Source organism: Tupaia chinensis, unplaced genomic scaffold (genome assembly GCF_000334495.1).
Source record: "Tupaia chinensis unplaced genomic scaffold, TupChi_1.0 Scaffold144022_1, whole genome shotgun sequence".
Taxonomy (NCBI): domain Eukaryota; kingdom Metazoa; phylum Chordata; class Mammalia; order Scandentia; family Tupaiidae; genus Tupaia; species Tupaia belangeri.
In genome coordinates this window covers 181,649-188,189 of record NW_006203874.1, presented here as the reverse complement: position 1 = coordinate 188,189, position 6,541 = coordinate 181,649, and the positions used below count along the sequence as shown (strand labels likewise).

The 6,541-nt window shown below is 46.8% G+C and overlaps 1 pseudogene; it reads left to right on the top strand.

Moving 5' to 3' along the window:
- The first annotated feature begins 3,696 nt into the window (after positions 1 to 3,696).
- Positions 3,697 to 4,419, top strand: LOC102474229 (dnaJ homolog subfamily A member 1 pseudogene; annotated as a pseudogene).
- The last annotated feature ends 2,122 nt before the right edge of the window (positions 4,420 to 6,541 follow it).

Below are 6,541 nucleotides of genomic sequence, written 5' to 3'. Positions count from 1 at the left end.
TGCTGTTTGTGGGTTTGTCCGCAAGCTGAGTGATAGGACCAGCAGGTGGTGTGGTCATTAAGGCACTGGACTACCACATGATTCAAGTCCCAGACCTGGTTGCTTGAAAGTCATGCAGGGTGCATGCGAATGCATGCTGAAGATCCCTAGAGAAGGATGGAGGAGAGGGATTGTAGCATGACCAACCCCTGTGTGACATAATTTCTCACTTTTCCTCTTTCTGTCCCTCTCTGTTAATCACATAGCCCAATGACAAAAAAAAAAAAAAAAAAAAAAAAAAAGCTGAGTGAGTTAAAATCAACCCAAGCTGTAGAGAGAAAATTAAAACACTGCCTACAACAAACAACCAGTCAGAATCACAGTTATAATCCTTTATTTGCAAAAAATGTACCAATGGGAACATGGGGAACATGGCTCCAGTTAGCCAAACAGTTGCAATCTGTAGTTGCAATCTCTCGTTTGCCTAAAAATGGGCCAAGAGAGTGCTGCTTGGATTAGCCAATCAGGACTGCACCATTTGTTTACCTCAGAAGGACCAGTGGGAATGTGGGAGGCAAATCTGAGAGCCCACTGCACCACTTTTCTGCCTGCTGAAGGATAAGCCTGGCCAGTTCCCAGAAAACCCTCTGGTTTCAAGACTCAGTGGCATTTGTGTTCATTGCACTGTGCCCATCCCTGGGTGGTAACCCAGGGAAGTAAGAGCTGTGCATCGCTGTTGGCAATGTGAAACGGTGGTGCCACCGTGGAAAACCGTGTGGTGGTTCCTCAGAAAGTTAAACACAGAATTGCTAGGTAGTCTAACATTCCACTTTACGTGTATAATGAAATGAAAACATATCCTCACAAAAACCTACACATGAATGTTTATGACAGCACCATTCGCAATAACCAAAACATGGGAAAAACTCGGTTGTTCAACGGTGGTTCACATGTACGGTGGACTCTTCAGCCATGACGAAGTACCAGCACTGGTACCGACAGTGACAGGCACACGAGTGCAAGTCACTGTGACACGGGAGCAGGAAGGAGTGGTTCTAAAATGTTCCCTACAGAGTGCGTGTGTGTGACAGGAGGGAGAGAGACCCTCCACAGGGCCCCGTCGCGCACGACCTCGCCCTCCAGCCCTCCAGCCTGCAGGACCTTGGACACATGCACATGTGCCCAGAGTGCATGCCAGCCTACCAGAGCAGGGACCAGCCCACAGTCAGCATGCAGCTTTCAGCTCCCCAGGCTGGTGTGCTGCTGGCCGAGCCTGGATGGGGGACCAGGGAGTTTTGTTGCACAGTCAGCTAGCAAGGAGGCAGGAGAAAACCTCAGATCTGTCTCCCTGGACGCCAGACTGGGGCTTTCGCATTTAGGGAGAGCGCATGGGGTGATGTGTCTGTGGGCTCAGATTGCTGGTATCGGGGCTGAAGGAGAGTTTGATCTCCAGCTGGGGTCTCATGGGCTTTGAGATAAGGTTGCTTGGGGGTCAGGACTGGCCGATGCTAGAATATGATATGATATTGTTTCCTAGTCCCAGACCGGTTGGTGCTAGGGTTTACAGTGCTGTCTGTTTCTGACCTCATCCTTTGGAAGCAGGTTCTGTTTATCTGTTTTTCATTCTGTTGCCAACAATATTTTCATTTTCCTCAGAACAGGGGTCAACCATAGGTCCCTTCGGGCTTTTTCGTCTGTTCGTTGAGCGTGCATAACGGCACTAGGCTTCTCTTACTTAGACCGGTTCTGGCTGTTACAATGTCCCCCTCTTGTTTGTTCTTCAATTTTGAGGAAAAGAAGCAATGACCACTCTTAACTTCTTCCTACCAAGTTGGGGCATAGATATCAGTTTGAAGAATGAACTTGTTTTGCACTAAATTGAGGAGATTCTCTACTACCAAATATGATGGTTCCCTCTTTTTTTTTTTTAAGTATTTATTTATTAATTTCCACTTGCTATTATTGTTTTATTTGACCAGTGAGAGACAGAGAGAGAGAGAAAGGAAAAGTGAGAAAGCAAACTGCCAGGTCCAACATTCGAATTGCAGCAGCCATTTGGGAGTCTAGCACCTCAACCACCATGCCACCTGCTGGGCCCCAATAGTTTCATCTTTTACAGTTTTAAAACAGCATTGGAGATAGCACTTAATCATTACATAACGAATCATGAGGGTCAATAATAGCAAACAACCCAATTTTAGCAGTTCTTGGCATATAGATCGAATCACCTGCAGGATACAGGAGAATGACCCCGAAAACTGGTCACCTCCTGCCTGTTCCTCACAGACTTGCAATAACTAGGTAGCTTGATGTTTAGTTCTTTCTGTGTGTTTCAGCTCAGAAGGCGTGCTAATGTGGACATGGCAGTGCACGTCGGGCGCCATGCATACGTGCCAGCGTGCATGCAAGGCCACCCAGGCTTCTGCACGGCCCTCCTTCAGGGGCCTGACGGGCTCTGTCAGGTGGCTGTTCGTGAGCGTTGCACTTGCCAAGTTGCCTGGGACGATCAACAAGCTTCTGATCAGATGTTCCTGGGAGACTCCTCCCCACCACACACTGCTGAACACAGCCAGAGCCTGCTGCTATAGTTTGGATACCCCCAAATGTGTGTGTCAGAACTCAATCACATTGTAAGGGTGGTAAGTGAGAACCAATCCCTTCATGGTGTCCCAGGGTGGGGCTATCAGGTGTGATGATATCGTCAGGGCAGGTCCCTCTGACTGAGTCTCGGCAGGTTTGTAAGCACAGGGAACGCTCGTGAGTACAGACCACGCTCTACGCTGCTGAAAGTTCTGCGGCCCTCAGCCCTTGGGATTCCCAGCCACCATAGTCATGGATTTTGTGAAAGAGCCTCTGTCTTTATAAAGCACCCAGTGTCAGGTACCTGTTAGCAATGCAAAAATAACTCTGACAGAAGCTGGCAGGGTTGTGTTGCTACAGATACCTGAAAATGCGGACGCAGCTTTGGAACCTGGTCATGGGCAAGGAGGACACAGCTTCTGGGAAGAACTTAGATTCTGGTGGAGATTTGGAAGAAGAACAGTTTAGAGATGGACTTGAACTTCTTAGAGACGGATTAAACGGTGAGGACTAGAGTACTAATATAAATATGGACAGTAAGGGCCTCTTGGGCAGGGTTCAGAGGAAAGTGAGGACTATCTTATTCGGAATTGGAGAAAAGGTCATCCGTGTTATATCTTAGCAAAGAATTTGGATGCAAATATCCATGTCTTAAGGTTCTGTTGACTTTTGAATTTAACAGTGATGAAGAACTCTTAAGTGGAGAACTTTCCAGAACGCTCGGTGAGGAGCTGAGGAGCGGCGGCTGCCCGAGCTGCTACGCGCACCTTCCCGCTCCCCCACGCCGGCCTCAGCCCGCTCACCGGCTGTAGAAAATGGTGAAAGAAACGACTTACTCTGATGTTCTGGGGGTCAAACCCAGTGCTACCAGGAAGAATTGAAGAAGGCTTACAGGAACTGGCCTTGAAGTACCACCCTGATAAGAATGAAGGCGAGAAGTTCAAACAGGTTTCTCAAGCTTACGAAGTTCTCTCTGATGCGAAGAAAAGGGAATTATATGACAAAGGAGGAGAGCAGGCGATTAAAGAGGGTGGAGCAGGTGGTGGTTTTGGCTCCCAGTGGACATCTTTGATGTTTTTTGGAAGAGGAGGAAGGATGCAGAGAGAAAGAAGAGGTAAAAACGGCCGAGGTACTGGAATGCAAATAAGAATTCATCAGACAGGACCTGGGATGGTTCAGCAAATTCAGTCTGTGTGCATGGAGTGCCAAGGCCATGGAGAGCGGATCAGTCCTAAAGATAGATGTAAAAGTTGCAATGGAAGGAAGATAGTTCAAGAGAAAAATATTTTAGAAGTTCATATTGACAAAGGCATGAAAGATGGCCAGAAGATAACATTCCATGGTGAAGGAGACCAAGAACCAGGACTGGAGCCAGGAGATGTTATCATTGTACTAGATCAGAAAGAGCATGCTGTTTTTACTCGGTGAGGAGAAGACCTTTTCATGTGTATGGACATACAGCTGGTTGAAGCATTGTGTGGCTTCCAGAAGCCAATTTCCACTCTTGACAACCGAACCATAGTCATCACCTCTCATCCGGGTCAGATTGTCAAGCATGGAGATATCAAGTGTGTGTTAAATGAAGGCATGCCAATTTATCATAGACCATATGAAAAGGGTCATCTAATGATTGAATTTAAGGTGAACTTCCCTGAGAATGGCTTTCTGTCTCCTGATAAACTCTCTCTGCTGGAAAAACTTCTACCTGAAAGGAAGGAAGTAGAAGCGACCGATGAAATGGACCAGGTAGAACTGGTGGACTTTGATCCAAATCAGGAAAGACAGCGCCATTACAATGGAGAAGCATATGAGGATGATGAACATCATCCCTGAGGTGGCGTTCGGTGTGAGACCTCTTAATGGGGCCAGTGAATAACACTGCTAGCATTTTAGATGCAGTAGTGAATGAATGAAGGACTGTAATCATAATATGCTCACTACTTGCTATTGTTTTTGTTTTAATATTCATCTATAGTAGTGTTTTAAAAAGTTAAATGAAGAATAAATGGAAATATAAAAGCTGAAAAAAAAAAGAACTCTTAAGTGGGATTTCAAAAGCAAAATATAGAAGGGACCGCATGGCTGTCATTAGCTGCATTACTGGGATGAGAGAGGAATGAGGTGACTTCAATATAGAATGTATTTTGAGATGGGAAGCAGAGCAGGAAAGTTGGGGAATTTGCAGTTTGGTCACGTGGCAAAGAAGAAAGCGTGCCCTGAGACTGGACGCCCAGAGACGGCCAGTGGGATGGGCCAGGGGCACGGCCCACTCCCAGCACAGCTGCAGTGTCATTCCTGGGCACACACACTTGGAGGCCTGTGGAGGGGAAAGGCTAGGTGGTAATTCGAGGGGGCTGTAGAAGAGGGACTGACTTACATTTATCTGACTCACTAAGCAATTATTTAATTGCTCTTTGGGAAGCACAAAAGGAAATAATTAACTAGTAAATGCCCTGTGTCTCCCTTTCTTTCTCTTTTTCTTTTTAAGAATTAATTAATTGCATTTATTATTATTATTAATTTTTTTAAAAAATTTTTTGGAGAAGTTTTTGGTATAGGGCACGTGTGCTTGCCAGCAAGACAGAGAGAGACAGAGAGACAGAAAGTGAGAAATCACCCCCCAGGGGGATGGCCATGCCGCAATCCCTTCTCTCCATTCTCCTCTTGGGATCTTGGGCACGCACGCACACGTGCCCAGCATGAGTTTAAGCCACCGGGTCCGGGACCAGAACTGTGGTCGACTACGTGGGAGTTCAGCGACATAGCCATTACACTAACTGCTGGGCCCATTATTGTTATTTTTTAATTTGACCAGAGAGAGAAAAGGTGAGAAAGCAAGCTGTCAGGTTCAGGACTCAAACCACAGTCGGCCATGTGGGAGTCCAGCACTGTAACCACCACGCCACCTGCCGGTCCAACTGCCCTTTTCTGTTTTGGGTTAGTCAAGTAACCTCACACAGGGCTCACTGAAACCCTCAGCAACAGATTCAAAACACATCTTGAATACATAAAACACCCACAGACACAGAATAAATTAAAAAATGAGTACTCTCTCTCTCCCTCTTTGAATTGCCATAGGGCTCACGTGCTTGCCAGAGGCAGAGAGATGAGGGGGAGAGAGAAGAAAGCCCTCCAGCAGTGTGGTCTTGCCACAATCCCTTCTCCTCCTTTCTCCATCCTGTCAGAATTTTGGGCATGCAAGCACACTCACCTAGCATGTTTTCCAAACCACCAGGCAGGGATTTGAACCATGGTTGGCCACGTGGGATGCAGCTTCCTTAATCACTAGGTTATGAGGCTGGCCCAAAATGAGTTTTAACCAAATACAGAATGGGCCTTCACTTGTCAAGACCCTTCAAAGGCAGAACTGTAACCCATGAGGCACCATCCACAAGAGGTCGGTATGACACCTCCACATGTGGACCCTTTCAGACTGTTAAGAAGTGGCCTCTCTCTGGGCTGGGCGATGGCATGGTGGTTAAAGGCATTGTACTCCCACATGGCCGACCATGATTTGAGTTCTGAATCTGGCAATTTGCCTTCTTGCTTTCCCTTTCTCTCTCTGTCTCTGTCTGGTCAAACTAAAACAACCAAGAGGTCGGTATGACACCTCCACATGTGGACCCTTTCAGACTGTTAAGAAGTGGCCTCTCTCTGGGCTGGGCGATGGCATGGTGGTTAAAGGCATTGTACTCCCACATGGCCGACCATGATTTGAGTTCTGAATCTGGCAATTTGCCTTCTTGCTTTCCCTTTCTCTCTCTGTCTCTGTCTGGTCAAACTAAAACAACAATAGTAACAAATGGAATTAAATAAGTAAATAATTCTTTTTTTTTTTTTGAGAGATTTTCACTGTAGGGCGCGTGCGCTCGCCAGACAGACAGAGAGAGACATAGAGACAGAAAGCGAGAAATCACCCCCCAGGGGGGATGGTCATGCCGCAATCCCTTCTCCTCCATTCTCCTCTCGGGATCTTGGGCAC